The sequence below is a fragment of the Tachyglossus aculeatus genome, chromosome 23, assembly GCF_015852505.1.
Source record: "Tachyglossus aculeatus isolate mTacAcu1 chromosome 23, mTacAcu1.pri, whole genome shotgun sequence".
In the NCBI taxonomy this organism is placed as follows: Eukaryota; Metazoa; Chordata; class Mammalia; order Monotremata; family Tachyglossidae; genus Tachyglossus; species Tachyglossus aculeatus.
The window spans coordinates 14,752,216-14,775,614 of NC_052088.1; positions in this window are offsets into that span (position 1 = coordinate 14,752,216).

Genomic DNA, 23,399 nt, shown 5'->3' on the forward strand with positions numbered 1-23,399 from the left:
AAAAGCAGGGAAACAGGCAACATTGTGTGGCAGGAAAGGAAGCGTCTGGTTAATGAACACTTTGGAAGAGCAACCCTGAATGTCTGAAATTCTTGTTGTTTAATGCTTCCAATGTTTTCTGCTTCAAAAGATCATTCTGTGCACACCTTCCCTCTCCTCAAAAACCTCCAGTGGTCTCCCATCCATCTCCATATCAAACAGAAACTCCTTACCATTGGCATTAAGGCACTCCATCAATTCTTCCCCTCCCTCCTAACCTTGCTCATCTCCCACTTCAGTCCAGCCCACGCACACTTTGCTCCTCTAAAGCCAACCTACTCACTGAACCTCGATCTCGCCTCTCACCCTCAACTCCTTGCTCACGTCCTTCCTCCAGCCTGGATCTACCTCCTGCCTCATATCCAACAGACCAGTGCTCTCCCCATTTTCAAAGCCCTATTAAAACCATATCACCCCCAAGAAGCCTTCTGCATCACATAAAGGTCTGTTACCCCTCAAGCACTTTAACAGTTATCCCACCCCAAACCTCCCAGCACTTGTGAACATATACTTATTCTCTGCTATCTGTATTTATCTGTAATTTATTTTTATGTCTGTCTCCCCTTGTAAGCTCGTTGTGGGCTGGTAACGTGTCTACCGACTCTGTTGTATTTTACTCTTCCTAGTGCTTAGGCTGGTGATCTGCACACAGTGAGCACTCAATCAGTACCATTGATTGATGGATTCAAATGCTGTCATTTAAACTTCTCAAAGCTCTTGACAGATGAGCCAGAGAGGTGGTGAGTAGAAGCCTTAGGCTATCTTTGAAATGGAGACTCAGATTGACTCAACCCTTCCCCCCAGCTAAAGCTGTAATGATTTGGAAAGTGGCACATGTAGAGATGTAAGGAACGTGCCTGCTAGCTCTGTTATATTATACACTCAAGTGTTTTAGAACAGTGCTCCGCACATAGTAAGCATCAATAAATCCAGTTAATTGATTGATTGATTGAGTCTCCCACCAGCTGTTGGGGTTGAGGATTCTCCTGGAGACTGGGGATTGGGGTTCCCAGGCCCGTCATCTCCCACTGACCCATTGGATTATAGACTCTTTGTTGGCAGGCGGTATTCATTCAATCATATTTATTGAGCACTTACTGTGTGCAGAACACTGTATTGCTTCTGGCTGATTTCCCAAGTGCTTTCTTAGTACAAAGCTTGACATTCTGATTGCTCAGTAGGTACCTTTGATTGATTGACTGTGGAATACACCACCCTCCCCACACCCCATGGGGCAGTGGAGAAGATAAATCATGCTGGAGGCACATGATCATGGCAGTGGTGCCCCTGCCTGATGCCAAGGAGACGACAGCAAATGTAGAGATTTCCCTTTCTGAAGACAGAGTTCTCTCCAGTCAGAACTGGTTGTCCCTAGAATAGGCAATATTCTGCTTGGGGGAAGGAGGACAATTACATTCCTCCAGATTGTAAGCTTGTTGTGGGTGGGGAATATGCCTCTTTGTTGTTGTATCGTGCTCCCCCAAGCACTTAGTACAGTGCTCTGCACACAGTAAGCACTCAATAAATATGATTGAATGAATGAATGTGTGGATTCCAAAGCCTGAGGAACAATTTAATTTGGTCACTCAAAACAGCTCACGCTCCACACTTAACATTTCCTTCCCTGTTCTTTGCTGTCTCTGCTTTTCTTTCTCCCCTGTCCTGATCACTTCCTTCCTTGGTTGTTGGCCCCACTTCACCGCAGTTATACTACCCTCTGACCCGCCACTCAAGAAAAGATATCTGATTTAGATGCAGGTAGAAGGCAGTGAGTTGGGACTTCTGGGAGTGAGAGGGGAGGACGAGGTGGCATGTGAACCTGGACTTCACCGATGCCCGCATCAGGGCCCCTAGAGCCCTCCAACAGTAGCCTGGTCCGAGGGCGGGCAGGGGGCACATAGAGCCCTGCCCACTTCTCCTTGCTTCTAATCCCTTCCCTCCCCTCAAGTGCTGCCATCACAGTTCCGGCCGGAAGGAAAGTCTGTGCTAAAAGTGGGGTGTGCCGTTTCGCCACATCCCACAAAAGCCTGCTGAGGGCCGATTGGGTTGGGCCACATCATTCAGGGTGTAATGAGTCTTAATTAAGTCTTCATCTTCTGCAGAGAAGGAGTGTATCCTTGGTTTTCCATGTTTTATCGACTGCAGCAACCTTGGAAAAAACCAAGCGTAAAGCTCAAGATCCCAAGCGCTTTCTCCCTCCACTTCCAGGAGAAGCAGGATGGGATATGGATGGGGTTCAAAATAAAAATTTTGCTGAGCTGGGTGCCAACTTTGCAGATTATCTTTTTGATTTTATGGAAACAGTAACAGTAATTGTGACTTTTGTTAATTGCTTACTATGTGTCAATCGCTGTACTAAACTCTGGGGTAGGTACAAGATGATCAGGTCCCACATGGGGCTCACAGTCTAAACAGGGGGGAGGACGGATACTGAATCCCCATTTTAGTAGGTGAGAGAACTGAGGCACAGAGAAGTTAAGTGACTTTTTTTGTTATCTGTTGAATGCTTACTATGTGCCGGGCACTGTACTAAGCGCTGGGGTAGACACAAGCTAATCAGATTGGACATAGTCCACATCCCACGTGAGGCTCACAATCTTAATCCCCATTTACAGTTGAGGTAACTGAAGCACAGAGAAGTTAAGTGATTTGCCCAAGGTCACACAGCAGACTAGTGGTGGTAGAACCCAGGTCCTCTGACCCTATGCTGTGTATGCTGTTTATCTTCAGTTTCCCCTGTTCCACCATGTAAAAGATAGTTCTGTTACAACTGGGAAACTTCCCTCCTCCATCTGCGTGAGCAGAAGGAGTTTTGGGTCCAAGGTTCAGATCCAGAGCAGTGCCTCCAGCCTTGGGGATTTCCCCTGAGACTAACTAGGATGCCATTTATGTAGTCAGGAAGTACTTGGCTTAAGGCTCAAGACCAACTTAGTCCCTGTGGGTAAATAGAGTGAGCAGTTATACCTCACAGGGGCAAGGGGAAACAGAGAGGAGTGGCTGAGGGAAGGAAACAAAATGAAAGCAAGTTGAGAATATCTCAAATCAGGCCTGGGGCGAAGCCGAGGAAGGAATTTAGCGCAGGCCCCTACGCATGCTCCCCCACCCCCGAATCCCATCTCTTCTTCTGGATGATCTCATTGTGTTAAGATGTGCTCATACTTAGTGTCCTGTATGATGTCATCATGTTAAACTGGGTATGCAGTGTCCTGTAATAATAATAATAATGGTGGTATTTGTTAAGCGCTTACTATGTGCAAAACATTGTTCTAAGTGCTGGAGGGGATACAGGTGATCAGGTTGTCCCACTTGGGGCTCACAGTCTTAATCCCCATTTTACAAATGAGGTAACTGAGGCACAGAGAAGATAAGTGGCTTGTCCAGGTCACACAGCTGACAAGTGGCAGAGCCAGGATTCAAACCTATGACATGATGATGATGATGATGATGGCATTTATTAAGCGCTTACTATGTGCAAAGCACTGTTCTAAGCACTGGGGATGTTACAAGGTGATCAGGTTGTCCCACGGGGGGCTCACAGTGTTAATCCCCATTTTACAGATGAGGTAACTGAGGCACAGAGAAGTTAAGTGACTTGCCCGAAGTCACACAGCTGACAGTTGGCGGAGCCGGGATTCGAACCCATGAAGTCTGACTCCCAAGCCTGCACTCTTTCCACTGAGCCACGCTGCCGTATAACGTCCCCATCTTCAAAGCGCCTGGTAGGATGCCATCACCTTAAGATGTGCATGCCTAGCATTCAGTATGACATCACCACATTCAGCCGTGTGGGCACACAGGGTTCTGCCTGATGTCACCACATTAAACCGAGCATGCTGTGTGACATCAGCACATCGTTGCGTGTGCATGATTAGTACAGTGCTCTGCACACAGTAAGCGCTCAATAAATACGATTGAATGAATATCACAGTGACATCTGCAGAAGCTCATTCGACCTCTTGGAATCTAGAGCGTTTCTCTGTGGGGGGGGGGGGGGTCTTCTATCCTGCCCCCTTACTCCAAAGTCATTGTGTTGCCCTCCCAGGCCCACGGTAGTGGCTCTTCTGACTAGATGCCCTCACCTCTTTAACTTCCCCTGTCACGTCGTGCCCTGTGGTGGTTGCTTGCCTCACATCCCATCGGAAGCTGGCCCTGCTGGAGAGGGGTGGGGCTCCTGTCGAAAGTCTCTCAACTCCAGGAAATCAGACCTGAGTTTTGAAGTGGCTCTTCCTGTCTCTCCAGAGCTGCTTTTCCCAGGCCATCAGTGACCCAGCTTGGAAGTACAGCATGCTTTCCTAAAACAACCATTCCTTCAAGGTATCTCACCTCAAGCGCTTAGTACAGAGCTCTGCACACAGGAAGCGCTCAATAAATATGATTGAATGAATCTCACCAGCAGCAATAGCAGCATCAGGCACCCAGAAGCAATAACGTCTCCCCCGCATCTTATGGCCTCAACTCTCCTCAGGCCCCAGCTGCTGCTGCGGGACAGAATGAGAGGATTTTAGGAACTGTGGTCTCCTTCTTCCCAGCTCCAGGCAGAGAGAAACAGCACAGCAAGCAGGCAGGGCACTCAGAGGGACTTTGAGCAAACTCTCACTTTCCTCCCCCTGTCACCGTCTCTTCAAATCACTGGCCTCAGCCCAGACCCTGCAGTTACTCAGCAGCCCCCTGCTACGTCTCAGCCATGTCCTCTCTCAAACCCTCCCTCAGTGGGAAGGGCAACCGTGGGAGGGGAGGAGAGGAAATGGGAGGAAGGAGGCAAATACAGAGGGCAGGATTGGGCCTTAAAGTGACAGCATCAGCCAAGCTCTGGAGTTCAACAGTACAAACTGTGCTACAAAAACACGACTAACTCAACATCATGGATTGTCATAAAAAAAGATGCCTTTTTCTTAGTGCTTTTCATCTATAGCTCTCAAAGCCCAGTCACAGAGGTCTCCATTAATCTTTGTGAACACCCAGTGAGGAAGCGGGGAGGAAAAATGGAGCTAGAAATATCTTGGGGTTTCTCCCATCCTAATGGCCCTTCGGCGGTGGGACTTCAGGCTACCGCCCTTTGGAGAAATCTAACCTTGACGTTGCACATGCCACGGGGAAGTACCTAAGGGGGTAAACATGGAGAGCAGGTGGAGGAGACAGAAATTGGACTGAGGTCGTCTGCAACTTATTCCAAGACCCTCTCCACTGGCTAGAAACATCCATTTCCTAGGTGGCTCCCCTTCCCAGTGTACTGCTCTCTCCTGGTTTTCTCCTGGAGAAAGCAAAGAATAAACGTTAGGCCTGCACAACCAGCTCATTCTCTTTCTCTCTCCCCCGCCCCCTCCCTTCTCCTATTCTCCCACTTCCCTTTCTCCCTTTCTGTTTCCCTCCCTTTCCTCTTTCTTAGAATGTGAGCCCCTTGAGGGTCAGGGACCCTGTCTAATTCTTGCTCGGGTATTCCTTCCCAGTGCTTAGTATTCATTCATTTAATCAAATTTATTGAGCACTTATTGTGTGCAGAGTACAGTGTGCTGCACACAATAAACACTTACTATTAGAACTCTATTACTCTTTCCCTCTCTCAGTCCTCCCTATTTCACACACACACACACACACACACACACACACACACACACACCCTCATCTCCTCTCTCTTTCTCCCGCCCCTCCCCCTCCTCCGGCTCCCCCAAGCTTTCAAGTCAGTGGCCCAGCTAATTCAAATTGCAGTAATGGGGAGCCTGGCTAGTTTAGGGTAATGAGTTATGGAGCCTTTCACCACTGGGTCATCCATTCAAAATGGGGTGTGGGTGGGGAGTGACCTAATGCTGTTAGCGTGTGATGGCTGTTCGGTGACCTGCGCAAAATGACTAGGTGGTCTGAATGCAGCTCCTTTCAGGCAGGTGTCCACATCACCAAACCCCTTCACAATCGGGCCTAATTGGCCCCCTCGTCAATACCCTAGGGAGCAGTGTGAATGGAGCTGGATGGTGACCTTCGCGCTCGCCCCATGAGGTCAGTCGCCCTGAGCAGCGAGAGGCCCACATGGGTAGGGTTGGAGAACAGATCTTGGGGGACACCCACCCCATCCAGGTTCTGGGTGGCAATTCCACTGGGAAGGAGGAGAGGACATCTTGCCCCGAACTCTCTTCTTAGCCCCCGCTGAACTCTGCATTTGTATGCGTGGTTCTTTTAGGTTTTCAAATAGTTTTCACCAATCAATCAATCAATCGTATTTATTGAGTGCTTACTGTGTGCAGAGCACTGTACTAAGCGCTTGGGAAGTACACGTTGGCAACATATAGAGACGGTCCCTACCCAACAGTGGGCTCATGGTCTAGAAGGGGAACCACAGTTCCCGAATCTCACTTTATCCTCCCTGTGAGCCCTGTGAGGTGGGGAGAGGCTGATGACATTCTCCCCATTTTACAGATGAGAAAACCGAAACCCAGAGAGATTAAACGACCGGCCCAAAGTCACATAGTGGGCCAGTTGGGACTAGCACCTGAGTCTCCTGACTCCCAGCCCCCATGTGCTTTCCACTGGACCACACTGCCAGCTGCTGACAAATGGAAGATTCTCTCCCAAAGCTGTTGCCATGGGAGGCGTTCGAGCACCCCGGCCGGCCGAAAAACCTTAATGAGCTAGTGGTTCTTGGAGTAGGATATCCGGGGGGCACCCCTCCTTATTACCTTGTAAGATGGGCTCCTCCCCAACCCCATCCCCAACAGAGGGGTGGAGGGGAGCTAACACTGAAGTCAGCAAAAACCTGTCACCCCTCCTCCCTGCCTACCAGAGTCTCCCTGCCCTGTCCTCCCAGGGGAGGAAAGAGTTGTTCTATGTTTTCATTCATTCATTCATTGTCGTATTTATTGAGCGCTTACTGTGTGCAGAGCACTGTACTAAGAGCATAGGAAGTACAAGTTGGCAACATATAGAGACGGTCCCTACCCAACAACAGGCTCACAGTCTAGAAGGGGGAGACAGACAACACAACAAAACATGTGGACAGATGTCAAGTCATCAGAATAAATAGATGTAAAGCTAAATGCACATCATTAACAAAATAAATAGAATATTACATATGTACAAGTAAAATAGAGTAATAAATCTGTACAAACATATATACAGGTGCTGTGGGGAGGGGAAGAAGGTAGGGCGGGGGGATGGGGAGGAGGAGAGGGAAAAGGGGGCTGAGTCTGGGAAGGCCTCCTGGAGGAGGTGAGCTCTCAGTAGGGCTTTGAAGGGAGGAAGAGAGCTAGCTTGGCGCATATGTGGAGGGAGGGCATTCCAGGCCAGGGGGAGGACGAGGGCCGGGGGTCGATGGTGGGACAGGCGAGAATGAGGCCCAGTGAGGAGGTTAGCGGTGGCAGAGGAGCGGAGGGTGGAGCGGAGGGTGTGGACTGGGCTGGAGAAGGAGAGAAGGGAGGTGAGGTAGGAGGGGGCGAGGGGATGGACAGCCTTGAAGCTGAGTGAGGAGTTTTTGCTTGATGCATAGGTTGACAGGTAGCCACTGGAGATTTTTGAGGAGGGGAGTAACGTGCCCAGAGTGTTTCTGCACAAAGATGATCCCACTCTTACCATGGCCTTTGCCCCTTCTTCTGCACTCTGTGCAGCCACTCCTCACCAGCCATACAGCCACATTACGGAAGAAAGCAATGTGGCCTAGTGGAAAGAGCACAAGCCTGGGAGTCAGTGGACCCGGGTTCTAATCCTGGCTCCGCCATTCACATGCTGTGTTTCCCTGGGCAAGTCACTTAGCTTCTTTTTACCTCAGTTTCTTCATCTGTAAAATGGTATTTCAATACCTGTTCTCCCTCTTACTTAGACTGTGAGCCCCATGTTGGACAGGGACAGCGTTGGACCTGATTAAGTTGTATTTTTCCCAGCGTTTGAAACAGTGCTTGACACATAGTAAGTGCTTAAAATACCACAATTATTAATTATTATGGCCCCGTTTGGGTGGCCCCACCAATTTTTCCAAATGGTGAATGAGATATGATGTCTTGATTAGAGTGTAAGCTCCCTGTGGGCAGGAAATGTGTCTTGTTCCTTCATTTTACTTCTCCAGCTACTTATTACAACACACTGCACTCAGTAGGGGCTCAGTAAATGTGTTTACTACTCTGTCTTTAATAATGAAAAATAAGCACCATTCAAACTCCATGTAAGCAGAGTAGACAATTCTGGGCTGGTTCTCCAGCCTGATCCCAAAAAGGTGGGGTGGGCCAGAGCTAGGTTAGCCGTTTTTCCCCATCAGTCTTCAGTATTTCCCTTTCTGCGTTTCTCTTTGCGTTTGCACATTCTTTTCTGAATTGCTACCCGGCCGCCACCCCCGCACCTCCATTTTGCTTTGCCATTGAAATCCTTGTCGATTAGAGCTCATGTATTTAGGTGAGTAGACATAGTGGGTAAATACGGCCCCTCATTCAACCAATGAAAGGGAATTTGAGCAGCAGGGAGTGTGATCTTTGAAGCGCACTTTAGTTTTATGGAATTCAGCTGCGCAAAGAGTCACTCCCCCACCTCCCCACTCCCCGGGGTGAATTGGGATTTTCTGGTCGGGTCAGTAGTAAAGGATGCGGATTTCCTTTATTTTACTGTGTGTGTATCTCCTCGGGGGAGAACAGGGTGGTGAAGAATGTTTATAGCTTATTAAATGTTTTGTGTTTGTTGGCAAGATGGCTAGAGATGAAGCTGTTTGAGATTCTCCTGGCACTGGGGAACTTAAACTGTACAGATCACGGGGAACTCCCCTGTCCCTGCTGTCAACCAAAAACCAATAACTCAGTGACCCAAAGTGAATAGCTGTTTGCTTAATGACGCCCAGCCCTCTCTGCTGCGGCTCCACAATTGCCTATTGGATTTTAATCTTATTAAACAGTGTGGCTCTGCCTGTAGTTTGGGTAGTGCATTAATATAGTCAAATAATAATATCATTGCTCCTTTGTTTCCCTTGGCTGTGGGCCAGCTCCTGAGTAGATAAACTGCAGAGCCAGGGAGTACGGAGTTTACGATAACAAGGGAATCGGATGGGATGAGCGAGGCGGAGGGAGGCGGCGGCTCAGACAGCAGCGAGGTGGCTCAACAGGCCACGAGACAGGGCCTCCAGTCATCCCGGCCCGATCAGAGAGGTCGGGGTCCTCAGAGCGGCAGCGGGGGATCAAGGCCTAGTGGGAAGAGCACGGACTTGGGTGTCAGAGGACCTGGGTTCTAATTCCGACTCCCCCACTTGTCTGCTATATGACTTAGGGCAAGTCACTTAACTTCTCTGTGCCTCAGTTACCTCATTTGTAAAATGGGGATTCAGTAGCAGTTCTCCCTCCTTCTTAGACTGTGAGCTACATGTGGGAGAGGAGCCGTGTCTGACCTGATTAAATTGTATCTACCCCAGTGCTTTGAACAGTGCTTGACTCATAGTAAGCACTTAACAGATACTTTTTTTTTAGAACAGCAGCTTTCTGAGTACAGGACCCTGGAGTTCTGACTGGGAATGAAAATCCCACCGCCTCAAAGCTACCCCAGAGTAGCTCTCAGTATAGCCTCCATTGCAGCCCTTCATGTAGCCTAGTGGAGGCCCCCACTGCAGTCCATAGTGTGGCTTCCAGTGTAGTTAATTATTATTATTATTATTATTACTGTATTTGTTAAGCACTTACTATGTGCCAAGCACTGTTCTAAGCACTGGAGTAGATACACAGTAAACAGGTTGGATACAGTCCCTGTGCCACATGGGACTCACAACCTTAAACTCCATTTTCCAGATGAGGTAACCGAGGCACAGAGAAATGAAGTGTCTTACCCTAGGCCACAGGAGAGACAAGTGGCAGAGCTGGGATTAGAACCCACATCCTCTGGATCCCAAGCCCATGCTCTTGTCACTAGGCCATGCTGCCTCCCACTGTAGCCTCTAGTGTAGCCTCCCTCCAGTGTAGCTCCCAGTGAAGGCCTCACTGCAGCCCCCAGTGTAGCCTTCCCCCTGTAGCCACCAGTGCAACTACCAGGGAAGTTACCAGTGTACCCCCCCGTGTAGCCCATTTAGTTCACTGTTCCTCAGAGCGGGTTCCAGGGCACCAAAATTCCTTTCTCACTCAGGTGGTGGTGGTATTTATTTCTGGTGGTCATTTCAAATAAAACCACCCTCTGAAGTTTTAGGGTGAGGGGTTCAGCAGGAGCAGCAGGGGTCTTCTCGATGGTTCTAGGTATTTGGACAATCCAAACTGGGCTTTATTGCTAGTCCTCTCTCCCCCAAGATATTCTGGAAACATCTCCCTCAACCCAGTCAAGTGCACAATACCAGAATATACATTCAAATCCCCATTGGTCTATAAGCTCCTTGAGGACAGGTTGGCATCCTTCACTTCATTTGGTGTCACTGACTGGCACAGTTCTCATACAAGTAAGTGCCTAGTCTACTGATACTGACTGATGTATATATGTTTGTACATGTTTATTACTCTATTTATTTATTTTACTTGTGCATATCTATTCTATTTATTTTATTTTGTTAATATGTTTGGTTTTGTTCTCTGTCTCCCCCTTCTAGACTGTGAGCCCACTGTTGGGTAGGGATTGTCTCTATATGTTGCCAACTTGTACTTCCCAAGCGCATAGTACAGTGCTCTGCACACAGTAAGCGCTCAGTAAATACGATTGATTGATTTATTGATAGATCAGAGATCCTGGCCAATCCTGGCTTCCTTCTGCCTCAGAGTTAAGTGTAACAAAGTTCTCCTTGTGAGTTCCTCTCGGGATACAGCAGCTTTTCGAGTAATGACAGGCTGTGTGGAGATTTATTTCTGCACAAGGGTCCATTGAGCACATGGTTCTATCACCCAGTCCCCTGGCTGTGGGCTGGGGATTTGGGTCTGTGGTTCTGTGGGGACTGATAGCATTGTACTTCCTGAAGGAAAGCCTGCCAGTCAGGTCTCATCCCAGCCTAACCCCCTACCCCACCCCCCAACCTCCCTGCTGCAGGCCCTCTCTACAGTCTGTAAATCGTTGAGATCACTGTGTGGGGTAAACCCACACAATGGATAGGCCATGTTTCATTCCCAGCCCTAGAGGACTTTCTCTGCCAAGCTTAGACTCCTGTCTAAGGAGTTGGTGGGGCAGGACTCCTGACTGGGGAGATTTGGGAGGAGCCTCTATCTAGAGGGTTGGATGAGGGGGAGCCCTGTCTGGGCATCTGGGGAGCACCTCTCTGGGAAGTTGGTGAGGGAGGGGGCCATATCTGGAGAGCCATGATGGGGGAACCCCTGTCTGCAGGAGCTGTCGGGGGAGAACTCATTGGTTGAGTCATGTCACTCTACAGTTCTCAAGTCTGCACAGGGTAGAGTGTTTTATGTGAGGGCTTCTCTGGAGGGAAATTCCTCCCATGTACAGGGCAAATCCACCAAGTAACTGGCAGAGACTGCCGCAGGCAGAAATCCCTTTGCTTTCTGGAGCCTCAGAGCCAAGTGTGCAAGATACCCTCTCTCAAAAAGCCACATCCTCAGCTTGTGTTTAAACTGAAGGATAATGCCAGTGTTACCAACCCCCTTGGGGGCATCTTAAGGGCAGCATGTCTGCCTGACTAACAGGCTGGTCTTTCAAGCCCCATCCCCATTCCCACCCCCATTCTTGCTGCTGTCCTGCAGAGCCTCTTGACAGAACCTGGGGCACTGGAGCTCTGGCAGTGAGGGGTAGCATAGTACCTCCAGCACTCAGGGGAAGCTACTTATCAGTCAAGCAACTTATGGCCCCTCATTGGATACACACAATCACCTTGTTACTTGGGCTGGCTGAATCCACTGGCTTGTGCTGACCCCAAAATATGAGAGAAAAAATTCACTGTTTGGCAATCCCTTTTAGGTTTGTGTGAAACAAAAGCACCTTCATGCCATTGCAATGCCATTTCAGCCCAATCAGAAATGAATGTGGGTCTTATTCCATCCAGACGCTACAGCCATGTGCATAACACCATCCTGTAACAGTGATGGCGATGCTCTTTCTTAAGTGTTTATTCATTCATTCAATCAATCGTGTTTATTGAGCACTTACCATGTGTAAAGTGCTTGGTTTATGATGCATTAAGCACAAGAGAATCAGATTGGACAGTTCCTATCATGCACAAGGTAGGGAGATCAGGTGTCTTATTTCCCATTTTATAGATTCATTCATTCAGTGGTATTTATCGAGTGCTTCCTGTGTGCAGAGCACTGTAATAAGCACTTGGAAAGTACAGTTTGGCAACAAATAGAGAAAGTCCCTACCGAGATGACAAAACTGAGGTCCAGTGGGGTTAAGTGACTTGCCCAGAGCCACACAGCAGGCTGGTAGTGGAGCAGGAATTAGAACCCAGGTTCCTTGACTCCCCAATCCTTGCTCAAAAAGGCTCTGGCTTGGCTCTGCTGCCTCCCTGAAGACAAAGCGACTGGAGCTGGTTTTCACAAGGGCTGGAGCCCATGTTCTGACAGAGGATGAGGTAAGTGGACAAGTTCCTATGTTCAGAGAAAGAATCCTTCTAGCTTGTCAGAAAGGAGACCAAGCCCTAATTCTCCTCTCCTGAACCATAGCCAAACTCTAACCTTCATTTCCATGGAACTAATCAGGTGTCACTGGGCCCACTCAGTCCTTAGTAACTACTCACTTGCTCCTTGCCCTGCCCAGGCTCCTCCACCACACTATCCTCGGGGTCCAGTGGTCCTCCCAGAAAGAGGGATGAGGCTCTCCCAAGGCAGTGCTCACCTCCCCACTGTGTTCTCCTGTTGCTCCTCCACCAGCTCTCTGAGGAAGCACTTTCCGGCTCTGGTTCAAGTCCCCCTCCCACCCTCCATCCTCCCAGGGGCTATCCTACCCTGAGCCAAGAAATCCCTCCTTCCTCTTCCCAGCCCAGCCCTGGAATGTCCCCAGATCCCACACACACCCACACAAACCTTACACTCCCTCTGGCCAATTCCATCCCTTTTTCCTTTTCGGCTCCGTATTTCCTGGATTGTCAAATTATCTATCTCCGGGTCTTCCAGCATCCATATTGCTGTTTCCTCTCAAAGCAAACCCTCCCTAGATTCCCCCCTCACTCCTGAGTCTAGAGAATCATTTGCAGTGGTGGCTTGGGACAGAGCTGAACCCACCAGGTTAGTCCAGACATAAAGAATAGGGGTCTTCCCTGTTCCCCTTATTAACAATAATAATAATGTCTGGTATTTTTTAAGCTCTTACTGTTTGCCAGGTACTGTACTAGGCGCTGGGGTGGATATATGCAAATTGGGTTGGACTAAGTCCCTGTCCCATGTGGGGCTTGTCGTCTCAAGCCCCATTTTACAGATGAGGTAACTGAGGCACAGAAAAGTGAAGTGACTTGCCCAAGGTCACCGAACAGATAAGTGACAGACTTGGGATTAGAACCCCTGACCTTTTAACTCCCAGGCCTGTGCTCTTTCTCCAGCCATCTGGGGTTTTATGGATGTTCTGGTCATCCCCCAGGGCAGCAACTGGACTGCAGGAACAGGGTGTGGAGTTGCCAGAGGCTGAAATGCTTTTAATCGATCAATTAATTAGTTAACATTATTTATTGAGGGCTTACCATGTGTAGAGCGCTGTACTAAGCACTTGGGAATGTACAACATTCCAGAATTGGTAGACATTGTCACCCTTCAATCTCTAGTCATTCGGTCAGGTGCCTGAGTGGTTCTGGGATGGGACTAATAGCTAAGGTGGCCATGCATCCCGCTTTGCCCCGGACAGTTTGTTTTCCATCTGGTCTGGCTCTTGTCTGGAATAGATGCTCATTTATGTCGAGTATTTTCAACGTCCAACCTCCCTCTGCCTTGGTTCCTCTTGGCCAAATTTCTGCCCTTTAGCAATCGATCAATCAATCAAACAAACGATCAGTGGTATTTTTTGAGCTCTTACTGTGTGCAGAGCCCTGCACTAAACACTTGGGAGAGTACAATACAATAGAGTCGGTAGACATGATCCCTCCCCAAGAGGAGCTTACACTAGCTTACATCTAGTGGGTTGGTGTTGGGGCTTGATTTGCCTCTAGGAGATTTTGGTGTCCCCCCTCCTACCTCACCTCCCTTTGCTCCTTCTCCAGCCCAGCCTGCACCCTCTGCTCCTCTGCCACTAACCTCCTCACTGTTCCTCATTCTCGCCTTTCCCGCCATCGACCCCCGGCCCACGTCCTCCCCCCGGCCTGGAATGCCCTCCCTCCGCACATCCACCAAGCTAGCTCTCTTCCTCCCTTCAAAGCCCTACTGAGAGCTCACCTTCTCCAGGAGGCTTTCCCAGACTGAGCCCCGTTTTCCTCTCCCCCTCCCCAACCCCCCGCCCTACCTCCTTCCCCTCCCCACAGCACCTGTATATATGTTTGTACTACTTGTACATATTTACTATTCTATTTATTTTGTCAGTGATGTGCATCTAGCTTTACTTCTATTCATTCCGATGACTTGACACCTGACCACATGTTTTGTTGTGTTGTCTGTCTCCCCCTTCTAGACTGTGAGACTGTTGTTGGGTAGGGACCGTCTCTATGTTGCCAACTTGTACTTCCCAAGTGCTTAGTACAGTGCTCTGCACACAGTAAGCGCTCAATAAATACGATTGAATGAATGGTGTCAGGAGGAATTTTGCATCTGAAAAATCACCTCCAAGTTGCACCTTAATCCTCACAAACGTGGCCTCCATGTTCTTGCTGTTTGCAGGTTCCCTTAGGCCACGCGTGGACTGATAAATGCAGCCACTTCATCCTCGGGCTGACCTGCCCGAGGCTGGGCCCATCCAAGGACACCTCAGCTCGTTCAACTCAACTGGCCCGGACCCAGGCCTCTGCTCTTGTGGTGGATTTCCCCGCCAGGGCACTGGTGCCACTGCCACTTCCTGCCAGACTTAGGTGGCACTCCCAGCAGCCACAGCAGTAGAGCAGGGCCTCAGTGGCAGTGATGGGTGCCTGGGCATGGGGCATAAGGGGTATGCAGACACAGGGCCCTATGCTGGCACCCTCGTTGCTCAGCCTCAGGACTTACAGCCTGTTCCTCCAGAGCTTCTCCAGAATTCCTCATCTCAGAAACACTTGGAACATAGATGTCTTCTGTTTCCTCCGTCTGTTCTGTTCCTCTCTCTGATTTGCCCTGGGCTTAATTCCAGCTTGGTTTAGTGCTTGCCACTGCAGACTGGGTTGGGACAGACTCCTTTGTCTTTGATTTTGTGTCCAGACAGGACTCTTGTCAGAAGAGTCTCTGACGCAGTACTTCCCTGACATTTCCAGGCAATTGGGCTCCGCCCATAAGCCCCTATGTCCTCTAGAATGTAATCTCAATGTGGTCAGGGAATGTGTCTGCCCACTGTATTGTATTGTACACTCCCAAGTGCTTAGTACAGTGCTCTGCACATAGTAAGCACTCAATACATTCCATTGATGATGATATGTAGTACCACAGTGGGTCAGACTAATGATCCTTCCAGCCGGGGATTCAGGCTCCGACCATAGCAACAGGATGCTTGGAGGAACTGTGGGGGATTTTTTGTGACTGTGTTTTGTTTTTATGGTATTTGTTAAGTGCTTGCTTTTGCCAGGCATTGTGCTAAGTGCTGGAGTAGATACAAGCTAATCAGGTGGGACCCAATCTGTATCCCACATGGAGCTCACAGTCTTAATCCCCATTTTACGGATGAGGTAATTGAGGCACAGAGAAGTGAAATGACTTGCCCAAGGTCACACAGCGGACAAGTGGTTAGCTTCCCTCCTGGACTCCCGTCCTCATGGTTACTCTAGATGAACTTTCTCCCAGCCCTAATTTTTCCCTCACCCAGATACCTATTTAAACCTTCCTCGAGCCTTCTCACAACTTATCCTTTTCCCGATTCCCTGTAATGCCCCATTCTAGCCCATTATCCGTGAATTTAGCCAGCCCCTTCTCTAGCCTGCTGGACCTCTCTCTCTGTACAACTGCCGATGGTAACGAAATCCATACGCTTGCCACATGGTGAGCGAAGAAGTGTCTCCTTTTGTTTGTTTTGAACCTCTGTTCTGCATGCTTCAGTGGATGCCCCCTCACCCTAGTGGTGTGGGATTTGGTGAATAGCAACACCAGTGCCAACTTCTCCCAAGTCCATACCCTTCATGTCAACTGGGTGGTTGGGTCTTTCCTTGGCAGAAGGCTCTGTCCATTCCAGATCTCCAGTCAGGCTGCACCCAAGGCAGGCGGGCCCCCACCCTCCCAGATTGTCCTACTTGAGTTTGATTCTGGCTGAACCGGAGAAGGGGAAGGGGAGAGGGAGGGAGAAGTGGCTCTTTCCTCTGGGCCAAGGAGCTCCCACAGCTTGTCCTTTTCCCCTCTCTAACCCCCCATGCCTTGGGTTGAAAGAGGAGTCCATGTTGGGGACTCAGTTCTCAGGGTCTCAGTTTCTGCATCCAGGAAATGAAGTTTCGATGGGAGGCACTGTTATCTAGTGCAAAAAACATGAGGCTGGGAGTCAGAAGAGGTTGCAGGCACAGCTCTGCCACTCACCTGCTGGGAGACCTTGGGCAAATCTTCGGGTCTCAGGTCCCTGTCTGTATAATGGGAATCAAATCATGCTGTCTTAGATTGTGAGTCCCGTGTTTCTGGTCTGATCTGATTATCTTATATCTAGCGTAATGCTTGGCACAAGTAAAGCCTTTAATACATGCCATAATAATTATGATGATGATGATGATAATGATGATAACAGCTATTCTTGCGTAGTCTCTCTGTAGGGGTGCTGTTCAGCTTAATGTGATTATTTGAGGAAAACCCCTTCTGGGGTCAAGGGAGGGAGTTAGTGAACAAAACTTCTTGGAACTTAGCCTTCTTATTCACTTATGTCTTAAACTGGTGAGCAGAGACAAAGATGGAAGAATAAACTGTCTAGTCGTCACTCAGACAGGAAGCAAAGAGCAAACCGATATCCCTGGCAGGCTCGTTCTCCACATAACCAGGAGCAGCTGAGAAAGAGGCTGCTGTCAACCGAAGTTTGGGGTCCCAGCCTTCCTGGCTCTGCTGCCAGGCTCCTCGTATTTTTTTCATTTAAATTCCACCTTGCAGAAATAGCTGCGACAGTTCAAGCTCCATCCCCAAGTGGTGGGGTGTTTGGGGGCGGCCTTGCAGGGTGAAAGGCTGTGTTCGGTGAAAGGCTGTGTTCCTGACAGCCCCAGTTTCTCCTGCCCTGCAGTCTGGCATGCCTGGAGTTTGTTGGGCCTCCCAAGAGCCCTGGGTTGTCGGGTGGAGCAATGTGCCTTCCTGGGTGGAGACTGGCTCGCCGGTTAGAGAAGAACAATACCAATCAAGGAGAGAAAAGCTTGCACTAGCTCTCTTTCTTTTTTTTAAAATGATATTTATTAAGCATTACTATGTGCCAGACACTGTACTGAGCTCTGGGGTAGATATAAGCACTCAGGTTGGACCCAATCCGTGTCCCACATGGAGCTCACAGTGTTAATCCCCATTTTACGGTTGAGGAAACTGAGGCACAGAGAAGTTAAGTGACTAGTCCAAGGTCTCTTTTGCTTCAGTAAGTAGTACCCCTCCTCTCGAGCTCCCTTTCCTAAGGCCAGATGTTGGGCTGAGAGCCGCTGGCCTGGGATTTTAGGTCTGGGCTGAACCTGGGGGCAAGCCACTCAGACTTAACAAAACCCAGGGTCCAGTTGGCCTGAACTTCATGAATCCCAATTATTTTTAGAGGCTTGTACACTGACTCCTCAGAGCAAAAGGTAAATATAGGACAGCTTGAAGATTGAAGATATCCTTAAATCTTATTTGATTTGAGTGGCTTTTAGATTGTAGGCTCCTTGAGGGCAGGAAGGCATTGTGTCTCTTACTCAACTGCTTAGAACAGTGCTCTGCACACAGTAGGCACTCAATAAATCAGGTTGTCTGATTGGCCTTTTGATTTCCTACTGATTTCGAAGCTGCCTGGAGAACCCTCCACTCAGCTCTGCTCAGCTCAGCATGAGTCAAAGGAAGAATAATTTATTTGGGGGTTTGGGGTGAGTTAAAACATGGCATTCCAAGCCCAGATAGGCTCAGTTTGGTACTGATCTGACCCAGCCGCACACCCACCTGGGGCCTTGGAGACCCTGTGCTACCATTATTGGGGCAAGTTGCTAGCAACCAGGACTTCTGTCTGTTATGGCTAAGCAGTCAGGAGAATTTAATGATGGTAGTTATTTAGCACTCACTATGTGCCAAGGGCTGGAGTATATACAAGCTAATCCTATTGGATGCAGTCCGTGCCTCACTGGGCTCACAGTCAAAGAGGGAGAGTGGGTATCTTCCCTCCATTTCACAGATGAGGAAACTGAGGGACAGAGAAGTTAAGTGACTTTTCCAAGGTCACCTAGCGGGCGAATGGGCAGAGCTGGGACTAGAATCCGGGCCTCCTGACTGCCAGTCCCATGCTCTCTCCACTTGGCCATGTTGCCTCAGTATATTCCTAAGGAAACAGGGAGAAGTCAAACCCCTTCAACGAGTCACCTACAGTGGTTAAAATACCACAGTGTGCTCAGACCTGCTGTAAACAACCCCAAAAAGCATTTTACATTTCACTTTCAGTCTCCCTTGAGAGCAGGGAAAGCATCACTTCTCTGTTGTATGTTCCCAATGCATAGAGAAGCAGTGTTGCCGAATGGAAAGAGCACAGGACTGGGAGTAAGAAGATCCGAGTTCTAATCTTGGTTCCACAGACTGCTGTGTGTGACCTTGGGCAAGTCATTTAACTTCTCTGTGCCTCAGTTACCTCATCTGTAAAATGGGGATTAAGACTGTGAGCCCCACATGGGACAATCTGATCACATTGTATCCCCCCAGCCTTTAGAACAGTGCTTTGCACATAGTAAGTGCTTAACAAATGCTGTCATTATTATTATTTGTCAAATGGGGATTAAATACCTCTGAGCACCGGTTCAAATCTTCCACCCAAATAAGGACCTGAGCCATCCAGACCTTAGGTCAGGGAACTTCTTCCAGAATCTCTCTTCTACTACCTGGCTTTTTTAAAAAAAAAAAAAAAACCCACTACCTTATAGTGGGTCCTGAGGCGAAGGACTGGGAAGCATTCTGGGATCTGAGATCTTGTAAAAATCCTTGGATGAAACTGGAAAGACTCTGAAGAACCAAACAGATGTCCTACAGTCCAGAGTGCTGCATGGTGTGGGTTTGATTGGGGAGAAATCGAATGATTCATACATGTGAACTTATTAAAATATTTGCTTTCTTTCAGAGTATAGCCCTGAGCATTAATTATAGCATCAAAGAATATGCATTTGGACACATAAAATCTTCATTGTGAAGTGGCAAAGGCCCTGAACATTTGTAGACATTATTTCATAGAGAATGCACTCTAAAAATGACTGCATTGGGTTACAAACATTTTAAGCAAACAAAATTGGACTTTTAAAAGACTTCAGAAAAGATAATTTGAGGTTAGGGAAAGGCAGTGGGGAGATGGGGGACCAGGAGAGAGAGAGAGAGAGAGAGAGAGAGAGAGAGAGAGAGAGAGGGAAGGAGGAAGAGAAAGAAAGAGTGGGGACAGAGCAAGGGAGAAAGGGCAGAAGACAGGGAGAAGAAGTGGGGAGAAGCCCGAGGAAGAAAAGCTAGAAAAAGGGAACAGAGGGAGAGGCAGAAAAAGAAGGATAGGGAAAGATGGGGTAGAGGAGGAGAGGAAGAAGGAAGAGAGGGAGAGAGGAGAAAGAGAAAGAGAAGGGATAGGAGACATAGGGACAGGAAGATTGGTGTCTAAACAAGTCTCCTTCCTTTATCATCCTTATCCTTTTCCTCCTCTTTCTCTTCTCCTTTCTCCTTTATTACTACTTGGCTGTGAGGTTCTCTCCTGCTTCTCTAGCTGAAAACAGGCCCCTAGCGGGGTCCTGCTGTGAGCCTTTGGAGGGGTGAGCAGGACCTCTGAAAACATGGCTGTCCCACCCAAACTGGGATATTTGTTCACACCCACCCCCAGTATTTTTTGTTTTGTTTAGTTTTTATGGTATTTGTTAAGCACTTACTGTGTGCCAGGCACTGTACTAAGAGCAGGGGTAGATACAAGTTAATCAAGTTGGACATAGTCCATGTCCCATACGGGGCTCACACTCTTAATCCCCATCTTAACTAAGTCAGAGAAAAGTTAATTGATTTGCCCAAGGTCACACAGCAGACAAGTGGCATAGGTCTGTGCTCTGTCCACCAGACAATACTGCTTCTCGTGGCCTTGTTCCACCCCAAACAGCACCATGGGCTGTCCCCTGGAGGCCTACTGTTCTTTTTCTGTGTGTGTATGTGTATGCATGTGTACACCTCCCTGTCCTCTGGCGTCTATGTGGTTGTCCCTATCGGCAATCATTCAGTGTCCCTCTGGTAAGGGCCACTAGATTATAAACTCCTGGATTGCAGGGATCATATCTACCAACACTGTTGTGTGGTACCAAACACTTAGTATAGTGTTCTGCACATAGTAAATGCTCAATAAATATCATTGAATGATCTACTACTGTGCAAAGAGCACTGTTCTAAGCATTTGAGAGGATACAACAGAATTAGTAGACTCGACGCTATCTCTCTAGCAGTGACAAAGGCTCTTCGTTCTAGACTTTTGTTTTATTTCATTATCTATTTTGCAGGGAGGGGAGCTCGGTGGATGAAGGCTGTTCAAAAACAAGTGTGAGTGGGATGGTGAATTAATGTATTATTTCCTCTGGTACAGTTCCATCCTGTGCTGTTGAATCACTGCACCGTAATAATAATAATAATAATAATGGCAAAATAACTATGGCACTTACTACATGCCAAGTATTGTACCAAGTGTTGGGGTAAAAGCAGCATGGTATAGTTGATAAAGCTCGGGTTTGGGAGTCAGAAAGTCATGGGTTCTAATCCTGCCTCTGCCGCTTGTCTGTTGTGTGGCCTTGGGCAAGTCACTTCACTTCTCTGTCCTTCAGTTATCTCATCTGTATAATGGAATTGAGACTGTGAGCCCCACATGGGACAGGGACTGTGTCCAACTTGATTCACTGGAAGCCACCCCATCACTTAGTACAGAGCCTGGCACATAGTAAGTGCCTAACAAATACCACAATTATTATTATTATAATTATTATACGAGATAATGAGTCAGATACAGCCCTGTCCCACACGGGGCTTACAGTCTAAATAAGAGGGAGAACAGCCACCTAGTGATACTGTGAAAAATTCACTTATTATGATTTATAGGACACTTCAGTTTGTCCTTTAAGGCAGGGTCATGTTCTCACGATGCCTTACCCTGTGTGTACGCACTGTGCCCAATGTGACGGGTACTTGCTCACACAGTTCCTTTGACACGGCACAAGCTGAGTCCAGATGGGCTAGTGTTCTCGGGCAGATGCCCCCCTAACTCCTGACCCGCATTTTAGCCAGACCTGAGTGCGAACCCGACAGAGCCCCAGGCCGTGAAGGGGTCGACCTCAGGAACAACCGTAGCAGGATGGCTTCATCTCAACATCCACTCTTCGGATTTGCTTCCCGCTCTGCCGGCCCCTCTTTCTCTTGGAACTTTTCCATCGTTATCAAATTCTGAAACGTAAATCAATTTCGGCTCTTGAAGTTTTATTTCCCTGCTACACTTGTTAAAATGCCCCAGCGAAAGATAAGTTTTCTCGATCACGCAGGATCCGTCTCCAACTGTCTCACTGGTTCAACTTAAAAATCTTAGGATAATGATCCACCACCATATGTTGGCTATCACACGAGGGTCTCATAAAGCGTTGTCTCCGATTAACTGTGTGTGCCACAGTGCAGACTCGCGAGGTCATTTCCTAGAGATTCAGAGCCCGGGCTCAGCTTGAGGCCAGTGGATTGACCCAATGGGGCTGTCTGTGCCTTCGTCTGTGACCTCTGTGAGCGAAGGGGCTGTGGTCTGGTCCAGGGAGAATTCAACCCGGGAGGCACCGGGCCTTAGAAAGCAATTATCTAAGCCCCAGCTTGCCGGCATTGCTGAGGTCAGCCTCAGAGCCATTGGAAAAAATGAGTTGTCTGAGAGAGAGGGAGACAGAGAGGGAGAGAGAGAGAGAGAACAATCTCTTTCTAAAGAGAGAGGAGTGTGTGTGTAGGCGGGGGACTCGCTTTGAACCGCTTAGCTTTGGGGGTGGGTGACACCTTTGAGCCTGAAAGTCTGTGAGACATTAACTCTAGGTAAACCTCAGGATGCAAATGATTCATTCCTCTCTCCTCTCAAGACACCCCCTCTCCACATCCAGTGCTCTTCAAAACCAAACCAACAGAAACACTGGTGTTCAGCCTCCCAAGGCTGACTTTGGAGAAAGGTTACTTATTGAGCACCCATTGGGTCCAATGCGCTAGACTAGGGGCTTGGAAAAGTGCCAAACAAAGAAGTGGCCTGATCCCTGCCCACGGGGAGTTTGCCCTCCCGGGCAATTTGTCCTTGGGCCAGCTTTTTCTGACACAAGGCCAGGCTCTTGTCTTGTTTTTGTGCTCGTCCATGCCCGGTCTGCTGGAAGGCCCCTGGCAATCAAAGCCCAGAGTGGAAATCTTTGTGCAGATTGCTGTTAGCATTCCCCAACTAGACTGGAAGCTCCTTGAGCACAGGGATCGTGTCTACCAACTCCATTGTATTGTACTCTCCCGACCACTTAGAATTGTGCTCTGCACACAGTGAGCACTCAATAAATACCATTAATCAATTGACTGATTGATTGATTCCAGACTGCACTGTTCTAAAGGTTAGCAACCTTAGCGGATTGTTTTCTTGAGGCAGTGGCAAACTAGTTTCGTCCATTCTCCATTATCTGTTTACAGTGAGTGGACTGTGTTGGGTTAATAATAATAATAACAATGGCATTTATTAAGTGCTTACTATGTGCAAAGCACTGTTCTAAGCACTGGGTTAATGCATCTATCTGCCCCCATAGCGCTAGCTCTGATGCAGCATGGCCTAGTGGGTAGAGCATGGGCCCGAGTCACACTCTGGGAGGCGTTGGCCCAAATCTCTCCCTAGTTATAATTAAGGGTAAAAGAAGATAGAGATTTTATTCAGAAGCAGGTTTCATTGAGAAGCAACATGGCCTAGAGGATACAGCATGCGCCTGAGACAGAAGGTCATGAGTTTTAATCCCGGATCTGCCTCTTGTCTGCTGTGTGACCTTGGGCAAGTCACTTCATTTCTCTGGGCCTCAGTTACCTCATCTGTAAAATGGGGATTGAGGCTGTGAGCCTCACATGGGACAGGAACTGTGTCCAACTCTATTTGCTCAAATCCTGGCAGTGCCTGGCATATAGTAAGCGCTTAACAAATACCATCATCACTCCGGTGGGAGGGATAAAAGAGCCCATCCTTTCCTAATCCCAATCTTCCCAATCCCACCTCCTCCAGCGAGCCTTTCCTGATTAATT